This window comes from Pimephales promelas, chromosome 21 (assembly GCF_988280905.1).
Source record: "Pimephales promelas chromosome 21, fPimPro1.hap1.1, whole genome shotgun sequence".
NCBI classification, from domain to species: domain Eukaryota; kingdom Metazoa; phylum Chordata; class Actinopteri; order Cypriniformes; family Leuciscidae; genus Pimephales; species Pimephales promelas.
The window spans coordinates 28051001-28067340 of NC_142789.1; positions in this window are offsets into that span (position 1 = coordinate 28051001).

Consider the following 16340-nt stretch of genomic DNA (forward strand, 5'->3'; position numbering starts at 1 on the left):
TTCGGGTCAAAATTTTGAATTTCGATATCTCAGCTCTGGAAGGGTCTAGAGCCTCCATTTTTGCACTCAGGTCAAAGTCTCGCGCCCCTCTATCAGAATCCAGAGTTTTGAGAAGATTGGAGAAACTTCATTTTTCGCCCAAAAATGAAAAAAAACAAAAGGGGTAACACTGTCGTTTTTTTTCGGGTCAAAATTTTGAATTTCGATATCTCAGCTCTGGAAGGGTCTAGAGCCTCCATTTTTGCACTCAGGTCAAAGTCTCGTGGCCCTCTATCATAATCCAGAGTTTTAAGAAGATTGGAGAAACTTCATTTTACGCCCAAAAATGAAAAAAAACAAAATGGGTAACACTGTCGTTTTTTTTTTCGGGTCAAAATTTTGAATTTCGATATCTCAGCTCTGGAAGGGTCTAGAGCCTCCATTTTTGCACTCAGGTCAAAGTCTCGCGCCCCTCTATCAGAATCCAGAGTTTTGAGAAGATTGGAGAAACTTCATTTTTCGCCCAAAAATGAAAAAAAAAACAAAAGGGGTAACACTGTCGTTTTTTTTTCGGGTCGAAATTTTGAATTTCGATATCTCAGCTCTGGAAGGGTCTAGAGCCTCCATTTTTGCACTCAGGTCAAAGTCTCACACCCCTCTATCAGAATCCAGAGTTTTGAGAAGATTGGAGAAACTTCATTTTTCGCCCAAAAATGAAAAAAAACGAAAGGGGTAACACTGTGGTTTTTTTTTCGGGTCAAAATTTTGAATTTCGATATCTCAGCTCTGGAAGGGTCTAGAGCCTCCATTTTTGCACTCAGGTCAAAGTCTCGCGCCCCTCTATCAGAATCCAGAGTTTTGAGAAGATTGGAGAAACTTCATTTTTCGCCCAAAAATGAAAAAAAACAAAAGGGGTAACACTGTCGTTTTTTTTTCGGGTCAAAATTTTGAATTTCGATATCTCAGCTCTGGAAGGGTCTAGAGCCTCCATTTTTGCACTCAGGTCAAAATCTCGCGCCCCTCTATCAGAATCCAGAGTTTTGAGAAGATTGGAGAAACTTCATTTTTCGCCCGAAAATGAAAAAAAACGAAAGGGGTAACACTGTCGTTTTTTTTTTTCGGATCGAAATTTTGAATTTCGATATCTCAGCTCTGGAAGGGTCTAGAGCCTCCATTTTTGCACTCAGGTCAAAGTCTCGTGGCCATCTATCATAATCCAGAGTTTTGAGAAGATTGGAGAAACTTCATTTTTCGCCCAAAAACGAAAAAAAACAAAAGGGGTAACACTGTCGTTTTTTTTTTCGGGTCAAAATTTTGAATTTCGATATCTCAGCTCTGGAAGGGTCTAGAGCCTCCATTTTTGCACATTTAGGTCAAAGACTCGCGCCCCTCTATCAGAATCCAGAGTTTTAAGAAGATTGGAGAACCTTCATTTTTCGCCCAAAAATGAAAAAAAACGAAAGGGGTAACACTGTCGTTTTTTTTCGGGTCAAAATTTTGAATTTCGATATCTCAGCTCTGGAAGGGTCTAGAGCCTCCATTTTTGCACCCAGGTCAAAGTATCGTGGCCCTCTATCATAATCCAGAGTTTTGAGAAAATTGGAGGAACTTAATTTTTCGCCCAAAAATGAAAAAAAACGAAAGGGGTAACACTGTCGTTTTTTTTTCGGGTCAAAATTTTGAATTTCGATATCTCAGCTCTGGAAGGGTCTAGAGCCTCCATTTTTGCACTCAGGTCAAAGTCTCGCGCCCCTCTATCAGAATCCAGAGTTTTGAGAAGATTGGAGAAACTTCATTTTTCGCCCAAAAATGAAAAAAAACAAAAGGGGTAACACTGTCGTTTTTTTTTTCGGGTCAAAATTTTGAATTTCGATATCTCAGCTCTGGAAGGGTCTAGAGCCTCCATTTTTGCACCCAGGTCAAAGTCTCGCGCCCCTCTATCAGAATCCAGAGTTTTGAGAAGATTGGAGAAAATTCATTTTTCGCCCAAAAATGAAAAAAAACGAAAGGGGTAACACTGTCGTTTTTTTTTCGGGTCGAAATTTTGAATTTCGATATCTCATCTCTGGGAGGGTCTAGAGCCTCCATTTTTGCACTCAGGTCAAAGTCTCGTGGCCCTCTATCATAATCCAGAGTTTTGAGAAAATTGGAGAAACTTAATTTTTCGCCCAAAAATGAAAAAAAAAAACGAAAGGGGTAACACTGTCGTTTTTTTTTTTTGGGTCGAAATTTTGAATTTCGATATCTCAGCTCTGGAAGGGTCTAGAGCCTCCATTTTTGCACTCAGGTCAAAGTCTCGCGCCCCTCTATCAGAATCCAGAGTTTTGAGAAGATTGGAGAAACTTCATTTTTTGCCCCGAAAATGAAAAAAAACGAAAGGGGTAACACTGTCGTTTTTTTTTCTGGTCAAAATTTTGAATTTCGATATCTCAGCTCTGGAAGGGTCTAGAGCCTCCATTTTTGCACTCAGGTCAAAATCTCGCGCCCCTCTATCAGAATCCATAGTTTTGAGAAGATTGGAGAAACTTCATTTTTCGCCCAAAAACGAAAAAAAACAAAAGGGGTAACACTGTCGTTTTTTTTTTCGGGTCAAAATTTTGAATTTCGATATCTCAGCTCTGGAAGGGTCTAGAGCCTCCATTTTTGCACTCAGGTCAAAGTCTCGTGGCCCTCTATCATAATCCAGAGTTTTGAGAAGATTGGAGAAACTTCATTTTTCGCCCAAAAATGAAAAAAAACGAAAGGGGTAACACTGTCGTTTTTTTTTCGGGTCGAAATTTTGAATTTCGATATCTCAGCTCTGGAAGGGTCTAGAGCCTCCATTTTTGCACCCAGGTCAAGGTCTCGCGCCCCTCTATCAGAATCCAGAGTTTTGAGAAGATTGGAGAAACTTCATTTTTCGCCCAAAAATGAAAAAAAACAAAAGGGGTAACACTGTCGTTTTTTTTTTCGGGTCAAAATTTTGAATTTCGATATCTCAGCTCTGGAAGGGTCTAGAGCCTCCATTTTTGCACTCAGGTCAAAGTCTCGCGCCCCTCTATCATAATCCAGAGTTTTGAGAAGATTGGAGAAACTTCATTTTTCGCCCAAAAACGAAAAAAAACAAAAGGGGTAACACTGTCGTTTTTTTTTTCGGGTCAAAATTTTGAATTTCGATATCTCAGCTCTGGAAGGGTCTAGAGCCTCCATTTTTGCACTCAGGTCAAAGTCTCGTGGCCCTCTATCATAATCCAGAGTTTTGAGAAGATTGGAGAAACTTCATTTTTCGCCCAAAAATGAAAAAAAACAAAAGGGGTAACACTGTCGTTTTTTTTTTCGGGTCAAAATTTTGAATTTCGATATCTCAGCTCTGGAAGGGTCTAGAGCCTCCATTTTTGCACTCAGGTCAAAGTCTCGCGCCCCTCTATCAGAATCCAGAGTTTTGAGAAGATTGGAGAAACTTCATTTTTCGCCCAAAAATGAAAAAAAACAAAAGGGGTAACACTGTCGTTTTTTTTTCGGGTCGAAATTTTGAATTTCGATATCTCAGCTCTGGAAGGGTCTAGAGCCTCCATTTTTGCACTCAGGTCAAAGTCTCACACCCCTCTATCAGAATCCAGAGTTTTGAGAAGATTGGAGAAACTTCATTTTTCGCCCAAAAATGAAAAAAAAACGAAAGGGGTAACACTGTCGTTTTTTTTTCGGGTCAAAATTTTGAATTTCGATATCTCAGCTCTGGAAGGGTCTAGAGCCTCCATTTTTGCACTCAGGTCAAGGTCTCGCGCCCCTCTATCAGAATCCAGAGTTTTGAGAAGATTGGAGAAACTTCATTTTTCGCCCAAAAATGAAAAAAAACAAAAGGGGTAACACTGTCGTTTTTTTTTCGGGTCAAAATTTTGAATTTCGATATCTCAGCTCTGGAAGGGTCTAGAGCCTCCATTTTTGCACTCAGGTCAAAGTCTCGCGCCCCTCTATCATAATCCAGAGTTTTGAGAAGATTGGAGAAACTTCATTTTTCGCCCAAAAACGAAAAAAAACAAAAGGGGTAACACTGTCGTTTTTTTTTTCGGGTCAAAATTTTGAATTTCGATATCTCAGCTCTGGAAGGGTCTAGAGCCTCCATTTTTGCACTCAGGTCAAAGTCTCGTGGCCCTCTATCATAATCCAGAGTTTTGAGAAGATTGGAGAAACTTCATTTTTCGCCCAAAAATGAAAAAAAACAAAAGGGGTAACACTGTCGTTTTTTTTTCGGGTCAAAATTTTGAATTTCGATATCTCAGCTCTGGAAGGGTCTAGAGCCTCCATTTTTGCACTCAGGTCAAAGTCTCGCGCCCCTCTATCAGAATCCAGAGTTTTGAGAAGATTGGAGAAACTTCATTTTTCGCCCAAAAATGAAAAAAAACAAAAGGGGTAACACTGTCGTTTTTTTTTCGGGTCGAAATTTTGAATTTCGATATCTCAGCTCTGGAAGGGTCTAGAGCCTCCATTTTTGCACTCAGGTCAAAGTCTCACACCCCTCTATCAGAATCCAGAGTTTTGAGAAGATTGGAGAAACTTCATTTTTCGCCCAAAAATGAAAAAAAACGAAAGGGGTAACACTGTCGTTTTTTTTTCGGGTCAAAATTTTGAATTTCGATATCTCAGCTCTGGAAGGGTCTAGAGCCTCCATTTTTGCACTCAGGTCAAAGTCTCGCGCCCCTCTATCAGAATCCAGAGTTTTGAGAAGATTGGAGAAACTTCATTTTTCGCCCAAAAATGAAAAAAAACAAAAGGGGTAACACTGTCGTTTTTTTTTCGGGTCAAAATTTTGAATTTCGATATCTCAGCTCTGGAAGGGTCTAGAGCCTCCATTTTTGCACTCAGGTCAAAATCTCGCGCCCCTCTATCAGAATCCAGAGTTTTAAGAAGATTGGAGAACCTTCATTTTTCGCCCAAAAATGAAAAAAAACAAAAGGGGTAACACTGTCGTTTTTTTTTCGGGTCGAAATTTTGAATTTCGATATCTCATCTCTGGGAGGGTCTAGAGCCTCCATTTTTGCACTCAGGTCAAAGTCTCGTGGCCCTCTATCATAATCCAGAGTTTTGAGAAGATTGGAGAAACTTCATTTTTCGCCCAAAAATGAAAAAAAAACAAAAGGGGTAACACTGTCGTTTTTTTTTTCGGGTCAAAATTTTGAATTTCGATATCTCAGCTCTGGAAGGGTCTAGAGCCTCCATTTTTGCACTCAGGTCAAAGTCTCGTGCCCCTCTATCAGAATCCAGAGTTTTGAGAAGATTGGAGAAACTTCATTTTTCGCCCAAAAATGAAAAAAAACAAAAGGGGTAACACTGTCGTTTTTTTTTCGGGTCGAAATTTTGAATTTCGATATCTCAGCTCTGGAAGGGTCTAGAGCCTCCATTTTTGCACTCAGGTCAAAGTCTCACACCCCTCTATCAGAATCCAGAGTTTTGAGAAGATTGGAGAAACTTCATTTTTCGCCCAAAAATGAAAAAAAAACGAAAGGGGTAACACTGTCGTTTTTTTTTCGGGTCAAAATTTTGAATTTCGATATCTCAGCTCTGGAAGGGTCTAGAGCACATGTGTCAAACTCAAGGCCCGCGGGCCACAACCGGCCCGCAAATGAATTATTTTTGGCCCGCATGAAAATGTATTTATTTTTAGAGCTGGCCCGCCGTCACTGTGTCACGTGACAAGCAATGACGCGTCACCATGGAAACATGACCGCGAAAGCGTGACATTCTGGGCGGTAACCCGGATGAGTGGCCATTATGGGGGCACTCGGATGTAAACAACACCATTTACTGCACTATGTATGTACTACGGAACACATTGTTACACTAAAAAACACAGAAAAAACCCTTGGTAGGTACGAAATCATATAGAGATGGACTTACCAAGCAGGAGAGAGCGTAATATTTTGACAAACTAAAGTTAATATGTGGTAATGGTGAGCTTCTATAGCCCGTACTGCAATTCTTCCTTCTATTTTCTTGTTCCGACATAGGCTACGCTCAGATTGTCAGTCCAAAAAGCACATGAAATCCGTTTCAAGCTAGCAGCTACATCCATATGTGGTTTGAAATCCTATTCAAATACCATATGCCTCAGTCTGAACGATCGGATTTCGGATGGAATGCGACTTTCACGCCACATAAAATGTAACGTTAAACATCAGTTTTAGAGGAGACATGCTGCAAGTCGCTGCCGAAACAATGCTGTGTTGTTGCAAAGTGCCGGACGAGCAGAAAAATATTATTTCTGAAACATGTATTGAAACCGGCGCTGACAAGAACGCGGAAAAAGCCGTAACGTTGCATAACAGATTCCTACCGTTCTGCAGCTCAATACGCAATTCCACCAGAGGCTGTTGCTTAAAGTCCCTAATATAGTCCAGCGCGGCGGTGGCTACACACATCCATGTTGTAAAAATTAAATAAGAAAACATCACTATTGCAAATGCAAACCCCTCCATCAGTGTCAATGTCAGTGCCGTATTGCTGATGCTGTGCCTCTGTCAACCACAAACGCCTTCTTTCATCAGTTTTTGCACTCTTCTCTTTAACGTTTGGTAGTCTGTAACTCAAAAGGTATTTTCCCCGATGTGACAGTGACAGATTAGTACAGACCAAAACTCGGCCATTTTTCAGCATAAATAATCAGCCAAATTTGAAGGAAGGTGAACTTTGAAAAGGTGGACTTTCATTTTTGCATTTCTTTCTCTTGCTATAGGACATTTGATTTTCCTTTGAAGTAAATAACTTTTGTAAATAACCATAAGAAATTAGTGAAACTGATTTTATTTATTAATTTTATTTTATTTTATTTCCTAATTAATGTTGTTTTATTGGCAATAATATATAGACCTTGTTGTTTTCAGGTTCATAATAATAATACGTTGTTTCAATAAGTGTTTAACCTGTCCGGCCCTTGACCTATAGCAATTTTTTGATCTCGGCCCACTGTGTATTTGAGTTTGACACCCCTGGTCTAGAGCCTCCATTTTTGCACCCAGGTCAAAGTCTCGCGCCCCTCTATCAGAATCCAGAGTTTTGAGAAGATTGGAGAAAATTCATTTTTCGCCCAAAAATGAAAAAAAAACGAAAGGGGTAACACTGTCGTTTTTTTTTCGGGTCGAAATTTTGAATTTCGATATCTCATCTCTGGGAGGGTCTAGAGCCTCCATTTTTGCACTCAGGTCAAAGTCTCGTGGCCCTCTATCATAATCCAGAGTTTTGAGAAGATTGGAGAAACTTCATTTTTCGCCCAAAAATGAAAAAAAACAAAAGGGGTAACACTGTCGTTTTTTTTTCGGGTCAAAATTTTGAATTTCGATATCTCATCTCTGGGAGGGTCTAGAGCCTCCATTTTTGCACTCAGGTCAAAGTCTCGTGGCCCTCTATCATAATCCAGAGTTTTGAGAAGATTGGAGAAACTTCACTTTTCGCCCGAAAATGAAAAAAAAACGAAAGGGGTAACACTGTCGTTTTTTTTTCGGGTCGAAATTTTGAATTTCGATATCTCAGCTCTGGAAGGGTCTAGAGCCTCCATTTTTGCACTCAGGTCAAAATCTCGCGCCCCTCTATCAGAATCCAGAGTTTTGAGAAGATTGGAGAAACTTCATTTTTCGCCCGAAAATGAAAAAAAACGAAAGGGGTAACACTGTCGTTTTTTTTTTCGGGTCGAAATTTTGAATTTCGATATCTCAGCTCTGGAAGGGTCTAGAGCCTCCATTTTTGCACTCAGGTCAAAGTCTCGTGGCCCTCTATCATAATCCAGAGTTTTGAGAAGATTGGAGAAACTTCATTTTTCGCCCAAAAACGAAAAAAAACAAAAGGGGTAACACTGTCGTTTTTTTTTTCGGGTCAAAATTTTGAATTTCGATATCTCAGCTCTGGAAGGGTCTAGAGCCTCCATTTTTGCACATTTAGGTCAAAGTCTCGCGCCCCTCTATCAGAATCCAGAGTTTTAAGAAGATTGGAGAACCTTCATTTTTCGCCCAAAAATGAAAAAAAAACGAAAGGGGTAACACTGTCGTTTTTTTTTCGGGTCAAAATTTTGAATTTCGATATCTCAGCTCTGGAAGGGTCTAGAGCCTCCATTTTTGCACCCAGGTCAAAGTATCGTGGCCCTCTATCATAATCCAGAGTTTTGAGAAAATTGGAGAAACTTAATTTTTCGCCCAAAAATGAAAAAAAACGAAAGGGGTAACACTGTCGTTTTTTTTTCGGGTCAAAATTTTGAATTTCGATATCTCAGCTCTGGAAGGGTCTAGAGCCTCCATTTTTGCACTCAGGTCAAAGTCTCGCGCCCCTCTATCAGAATCCAGAGTTTTGAGAAGATTGGAGAAACTTCATTTTTCGCCCAAAATGAAAAAAAACAAAAGGGGTAACACTGTCGTTTTTTTTTTCGGGTCAAAATTTTGAATTTCGATATCTCAGCTCTGGAAGGGTCTAGAGCCTCCATTTTTGCACCCAGGTCAAAGTCTCGCGCCCCTCTATCAGAATCCAGAGTTTTGAGAAGATTGGAGAAAATTCATTTTTCGCCCAAAAATGAAAAAAAACGAAAGGGGTAACACTGTCGTTTTTTTTTCGGGTCGAAATTTTGAATTTCGATATCTCATCTCTGGGAGGGTCTAGAGCCTCCATTTTTGCACTCAGGTCAAAGTCTCGTGGCCCTCTATCATAATCCAGAGTTTTGAGAAAATTGGAGAAACTTAATTTTTCGCCCAAAAATGAAAAAAAAAAACGAAAGGGGTAACACTGTCGTTTTTTTTTTTTCGGGTCGAAATCTTGAATTTCGATATCTCAGCTCTGGAAGGGTCTAGAGCCTCCATTTTTGCACTCAGGTCAAAGTCTCGCGCCCCTCTATCAGAATCCAGAGTTTTGAGAAGATTGGAGAAACTTCATTTTTTGCCCCGAAAATGAAAAAAAACGAAAGGGGTAACACTGTCGTTTTTTTTTCTGGTCAAAATTTTGAATTTCGATATCTCAGCTCTGGAAGGGTCTAGAGCCTCCATTTTTGCACTCAGGTCAAAGTCTCACACCCCTCTATCAGAATCCAGAGTTTTGAGAAGATTGGAGAAACTTCATTTTTCGCCCAAAAATGAAAAAAAACGAAAGGGGTAACACTGTCGTTTTTTTTTCGGGTCAAAATTTTGAATTTCGATATCTCAGCTCTGGAAGGGTCTAGAGCCTCCATTTTTGCACTCAGGTCAAAGTCTCGCGCCCCTCTATCAGAATCCAGAGTTTTGAGAAGATTGGAGAAACTTCATTTTTCGCCCAAAAATGAAAAAAAACAAAAGGGGTAACACTGTCGTTTTTTTTTCGGGTCAAAATTTTGAATTTCGATATCTCAGCTCTGGAAGGGTCTAGAGCCTCCATTTTTGCACTCAGGTCAAAATCTCGCGCCCCTCTATCAGAATCCAGAGTTTTGAGAAGATTGGAGAAACTTCATTTTTCGCCCGAAAATGAAAAAAAACGAAAGGGGTAACACTGTCGTTTTTTTTTTTCGGGTCGAAATTTTGAATTTCGATATCTCAGCTCTGGAAGGGTCTAGAGCCTCCATTTTTGCACTCAGGTCAAAGTCTCGTGGCCCTCTATCATAATCCAGAGTTTTGAGAAGATTGGAGAAACTTCATTTTTCGCCCAAAAATGAAAAAAAACGAAAGGGGTAACACTGTCGTTTTTTTTTCGGGTCGAAATTTTGAATTTCGATATCTCAGCTCTGGAAGGGTCTAGAGCCTCCATTTTTGCACCCAGGTCAAGGTCTCGCGCCCCTCTATCAGAATCCAGAGTTTTGAGAAGATTGGAGAAACTTCATTTTTCGCCCAAAAATGAAAAAAAACAAAAGGGGTAACACTGTCGTTTTTTTTTCGGGTCAAAATTTTGAATTTCGATATCTCAGCTCTGGAAGGGTCTAGAGCCTCCATTTTTGCACTCAGGTCAAAGTCTCGCGCCCCTCTATCATAATCCATAGTTTTGAGAAGATTGGAGAAACTTCATTTTTCGCCCAAAAACGAAAAAAAAACAAAAGGGGTAACACTGTCGTTTTTTTTTTCGGGTCAAAATTTTGAATTTCGATATCTCAGCTCTGGAAGGGTCTAGAGCCTCCATTTTTGCACTCAGGTCAAAGTCTCGTGGCCCTCTATCATAATCCAGAGTTTTGAGAAGATTGGAGAAACTTCATTTTTCGCCCAAAAATGAAAAAAAACAAAAGGGGTAACACTGTCGTTTTTTTTTTCGGGTCAAAATTTTGAATTTCGATATCTCAGCTCTGGAAGGGTCTAGAGCCTCCATTTTTGCACTCAGGTCAAAGTCTCGCGCCCCTCTATCAGAATCCAGAGTTTTGAGAAGATTGGAGAAACTTCATTTTTCGCCCAAAAATGAAAAAAAACAAAAGGGGTAACACTGTCGTTTTTTTTTCGGGTCGAAATTTTGAATTTCGATATCTCAGCTCTGGAAGGGTCTAGAGCCTCCATTTTTGCACTCAGGTCAAAGTCTCACACCCCTCTATCAGAATCCAGAGTTTTGAGAAGATTGGAGAAACTTCATTTTTCGCCCAAAAATGAAAAAAAACGAAAGGGGTAACACTGTCGTTTTTTTTTCGGGTCAAAATTTTGAATTTCGATATCTCAGCTCTGGAAGGGTCTAGAGCCTCCATTTTTGCACTCAGGTCAAAGTCTCGCGCCCCTCTATCAGAATCCAGAGTTTTGAGAAGATTGGAGAAACTTCATTTTTCGCCCAAAAATGAAAAAAAACAAAAGGGGTAACACTGTCGTTTTTTTTTCGGGTCGAAATTTTGAATTTCGATATCTCATCTCTGGGAGGGTCTAGAGCCTCCATTTTTGCACTCAGGTCAAAGTCTCGTGGCCCTCTATCATAATCCAGAGTTTTGAGAAAATTGGAGAAACTTAATTTTTCGCCCAAAAATGAAAAAAAAAAACGAAAGGGGTAACACTGTCATTTTTTTTTTTTCGGGTCGAAATTTTGAATTTCGATATCTCAGCTCTGGAAGGGTCTAGAGCCTCCATTTTTGCACTCAGGTCAAAGTCGCGCGCCCCTCTATCAGAATCCAGAGTTTTGAGAAGATTGGAGAAACTTCATTTTTTGCCCAAAAATGAAAAAAAACAAAAGGGGTAACACTGTCGTTTTTTTTTCGGGTCAAAATTTTGAATTTCGATATCTCAGCTCTGGAAGGGTCTAGATCCTCCATTTTTGCACTCAGGTCAAAATCTCGCGCCCCTCTATCAGAATCCAGAGTTTTGAGAAGATTGGAGAAACTTCATTTTTCGCCCGAAAATGAAAAAAAAACGAAAGGGGTAACACTGTCGTTTTTTTTTCGGGTCGAAATTTTGAATTTCGATATCTCAGCTCTGGAAGGGTCTAGAGCCTCCATTTTTGCACTCAGGTCAAAATCTCGCGCCCCTCTATCAGAATCCAGAGTTTTGAGAAGATTGGAGAAACTTCATTTTTCGCCCGAAAATGAAAAAAAACGAAAGGGGTAACACTGTCGTTTTTTTTTTCGGGTCGAAATTTTGAATTTCGATATCTCAGCTCTGGAAGGGTCTAGAGCCTCCATTTTTGCACTCAGGTCAAAGTCTCGCGCCCCTCTATCAGAATCCAGAGTTTTGAGAAGATTGGAGAAACTTCATTTTTCGCCCAAAAATGAAAAAAAAACAAAAGGGGTAACACTGTCGTTTTTTTTTTCGGGTCGAAATTTTGAATTTCGATATCTCAGCTCTGGAAGGGTCTAGAGCCTCCATTTTTGCACTCAGGTAAAAGTCTCACACCCCTCTATCAGAATCCAGAGTTTTGAGAAGATTGGAGAAACTTCATTTTTCGCCCAAAAATAAAAAAAAACGAAAGGGGTAACACTGTCGTTTTTTTTTTGGGTCAAAATTTTGAATTTCGATATCTCAGCTCTGGAAGGGTCTAGAGCCTCCATTTTTGCACTCAGGTCAAAGTCTCGCGCCCCTCTATCAGAATCCAGAGTTTTGAGAAGATTGGAGAAACTTCATTTTTCGCCCAAAAATGAAAAAAAACAAAAGGGGTAACACTGTCGTTTTTTTTTCGGGTCAAAATTTTGAATTTCGATATCTCAGCTCTGGAAGGGTCTAGAGCCTCCATTTTTGCACTCAGGTCAAAGTCTCGCGCCCCTCTATCAGAATCCAGAGTTTTGAGAAGATTGGAGAAACTTCATTTTTCGCCCAAAAATGAAAAAAAACAAAAGGGGTAACACTGTCGTTTTTTTTCGGGTCAAAATTTTGAATTTCGATATCTCAGCTCTGGAAGGGTCTAGAGCCTCCATTTTTGCACTCAGGTCAAAGTCTCGTGGCCCTCTATCATAATCCAGAGTTTTGAGAAGATTGGAGAAACTTCATTTTTCGCCCAAAAATGAAAAAAAACAAAAGGGGTAACACTGTCGTTTTTTTTTTCGGGTCAAAATTTTGAATTTCGATATCTCAGCTCTGGAAGGGTCTAGAGCCTCCATTTTTGCACTCAGGTCAAAGTCTCGCGCCCCTCTATCAGAATCCAGAGTTTTGAGAAGATTGGAGAAACTTCATTTTTCGCCCAAAAATGAAAAAAAAACAAAAGGGGTAACACTGTCGTTTTTTTTTCGGGTCGAAATTTTGAATTTCGATATCTCAGCTCTGGAAGGGTCTAGAGCCTCCATTTTTGCACTCAGGTCAAAGTCTCACACCCCTCTATCAGAATCCAGAGTTTTGAGAAGATTGGAGAAACTTCATTTTTCGCCCAAAAATGAAAAAAAACGAAAGGGGTAACACTGTGGTTTTTTTTTCGGGTCAAAATTTTGAATTTCGATATCTCAGCTCTGGAAGGGTCTAGAGCCTCCATTTTTGCACTCAGGTCAAAGTCTCGCGCCCCTCTATCAGAATCCAGAGTTTTGAGAAGATTGGAGAAACTTCATTTTTCGCCCAAAAATGAAAAAAAACAAAAGGGGTAACACTGTCGTTTTTTTTTCGGGTCAAAATTTTGAATTTCGATATCTCAGCTCTGGAAGGGTCTAGAGCCTCCATTTTTGCACTCAGGTCAAAATCTCGCGCCCCTCTATCAGAATCCAGAGTTTTGAGAAGATTGGAGAAACTTCATTTTTCGCCCGAAAATGAAAAAAAACGAAAGGGGTAACACTGTCGTTTTTTTTTTTCGGGTCGAAATTTTGAATTTCGATATCTCAGCTCTGGAAGGGTCTAGAGCCTCCATTTTTGCACTCAGGTCAAAGTCTCGTGGCCCTCTATCATAATCCAGAGTTTTGAGAAGATTGGAGAAACTTCATTTTTCGCCCAAAAACGAAAAAAAACAAAAGGGGTAACACTGTCGTTTTTTTTTTCGGGTCAAAATTTTGAATTTCGATATCTCAGCTCTGGAAGGGTCTAGAGCCTCCATTTTTGCACATTTAGGTCAAAGACTCGCGCCCCTCTATCAGAATCCAGAGTTTTAAGAAGATTGGAGAACCTTCATTTTTCGCCCAAAAATGAAAAAAAACGAAAGGGGTAACACTGTCGTTTTTTTTCGGGTCAAAATTTTGAATTTCGATATCTCAGCTCTGGAAGGGTCTAGAGCCTCCATTTTTGCACCCAGGTCAAAGTATCGTGGCCCTCTATCATAATCCAGAGTTTTGAGAAAATTGGAGGAACTTAATTTTTCGCCCAAAAATGAAAAAAAACGAAAGGGGTAACACTGTCGTTTTTTTTTCGGGTCAAAATTTTGAATTTCGATATCTCAGCTCTGGAAGGGTCTAGAGCCTCCATTTTTGCACTCAGGTCAAAGTCTCGCGCCCCTCTATCAGAATCCAGAGTTTTGAGAAGATTGGAGAAACTTCATTTTTCGCCCAAAAATGAAAAAAAACAAAAGGGGTAACACTGTCGTTTTTTTTTTCGGGTCAAAATTTTGAATTTCGATATCTCAGCTCTGGAAGGGTCTAGAGCCTCCATTTTTGCACCCAGGTCAAAGTCTCGCGCCCCTCTATCAGAATCCAGAGTTTTGAGAAGATTGGAGAAAATTCATTTTTCGCCCAAAAATGAAAAAAAACGAAAGGGGTAACACTGTCGTTTTTTTTTCGGGTCGAAATTTTGAATTTCGATATCTCATCTCTGGGAGGGTCTAGAGCCTCCATTTTTGCACTCAGGTCAAAGTCTCGTGGCCCTCTATCATAATCCAGAGTTTTGAGAAAATTGGAGAAACTTAATTTTTCGCCCAAAAATGAAAAAAAAAAACGAAAGGGGTAACACTGTCGTTTTTTTTTTTTGGGTCGAAATTTTGAATTTCGATATCTCAGCTCTGGAAGGGTCTAGAGCCTCCATTTTTGCACTCAGGTCAAAGTCTCGCGCCCCTCTATCAGAATCCAGAGTTTTGAGAAGATTGGAGAAACTTCATTTTTTGCCCCGAAAATGAAAAAAAACGAAAGGGGTAACACTGTCGTTTTTTTTTCTGGTCAAAATTTTGAATTTCGATATCTCAGCTCTGGAAGGGTCTAGAGCCTCCATTTTTGCACTCAGGTCAAAATCTCGCGCCCCTCTATCAGAATCCATAGTTTTGAGAAGATTGGAGAAACTTCATTTTTCGCCCAAAAACGAAAAAAAACAAAAGGGGTAACACTGTCGTTTTTTTTTTCGGGTCAAAATTTTGAATTTCGATATCTCAGCTCTGGAAGGGTCTAGAGCCTCCATTTTTGCACTCAGGTCAAAGTCTCGTGGCCCTCTATCATAATCCAGAGTTTTGAGAAGATTGGAGAAACTTCATTTTTCGCCCAAAAATGAAAAAAAACGAAAGGGGTAACACTGTCGTTTTTTTTTCGGGTCGAAATTTTGAATTTCGATATCTCAGCTCTGGAAGGGTCTAGAGCCTCCATTTTTGCACCCAGGTCAAGGTCTCGCGCCCCTCTATCAGAATCCAGAGTTTTGAGAAGATTGGAGAAACTTCATTTTTCGCCCAAAAATGAAAAAAAACAAAAGGGGTAACACTGTCGTTTTTATTTTCGGGTCAAAATTTTGAATTTCGATATCTCAGCTCTGGAAGGGTCTAGAGCCTCCATTTTTGCACTCAGGTCAAAGTCTCGCGCCCCTCTATCATAATCCAGAGTTTTGAGAAGATTGGAGAAACTTCATTTTTCGCCCAAAAACGAAAAAAAACAAAAGGGGTAACACTGTCGTTTTTTTTTTCGGGTCAAAATTTTGAATTTCGATATCTCAGCTCTGGAAGGGTCTAGAGCCTCCATTTTTGCACTCAGGTCAAAGTCTCGTGGCCCTCTATCATAATCCAGAGTTTTGAGAAGATTGGAGAAACTTCATTTTTCGCCCAAAAATGAAAAAAAACAAAAGGGGTAACACTGTCGTTTTTTTTTTCGGGTCAAAATTTTGAATTTCGATATCTCAGCTCTGGAAGGGTCTAGAGCCTCCATTTTTGCACTCAGGTCAAAGTCTCGCGCCCCTCTATCAGAATCCAGAGTTTTGAGAAGATTGGAGAAACTTCATTTTTCGCCCAAAAATGAAAAAAAACAAAAGGGGTAACACTGTCGTTTTTTTTTCGGGTCGAAATTTTGAATTTCGATATCTCAGCTCTGGAAGGGTCTAGAGCCTCCATTTTTGCACTCAGGTCAAAGTCTCACACCCCTCTATCAGAATCCAGAGTTTTGAGAAGATTGGAGAAACTTCATTTTTCGCCCAAAAATGAAAAAAAAACGAAAGGGGTAACACTGTCGTTTTTTTTTCGGGTCAAAATTTTGAATTTCGATATCTCAGCTCTGGAAGGGTCTAGAGCCTCCATTTTTGCACTCAGGTCAAGGTCTCGCGCCCCTCTATCAGAATCCAGAGTTTTGAGAAGATTGGAGAAACTTCATTTTTCGCCCAAAAATGAAAAAAAACAAAAGGGGTAACACTGTCGTTTTTTTTTCGGGTCAAAATTTTGAATTTCGATATCTCAGCTCTGGAAGGGTCTAGAGCCTCCATTTTTGCACTCAGGTCAAAGTCTCGCGCCCCTCTATCATAATCCAGAGTTTTGAGAAGATTGGAGAAACTTCATTTTTCGCCCAAAAACGAAAAAAAACAAAAGGGGTAACACTGTCGTTTTTTTTTTCGGGTCAAAATTTTGAATTTCGATATCTCAGCTCTGGAAGGGTCTAGAGCCTCCATTTTTGCACTCAGGTCAAAGTCTCGTGGCCCTCTATCATAATCCAGAGTTTTGAGAAGATTGGAGAAACTTCATTTTTCGCCCAAAAATGAAAAAAAACAAAAGGGGTAACACTGTCGTTTTTTTTTCGGGTCAAAATTTTGAATTTCGATATCTCAGCTCTGGAAGGGTCTAGAGCCTCCATTTTTGCACTCAGGTCAAAGTCTCGCGCCCCTCTATCAGAATCCAGAGTTTTG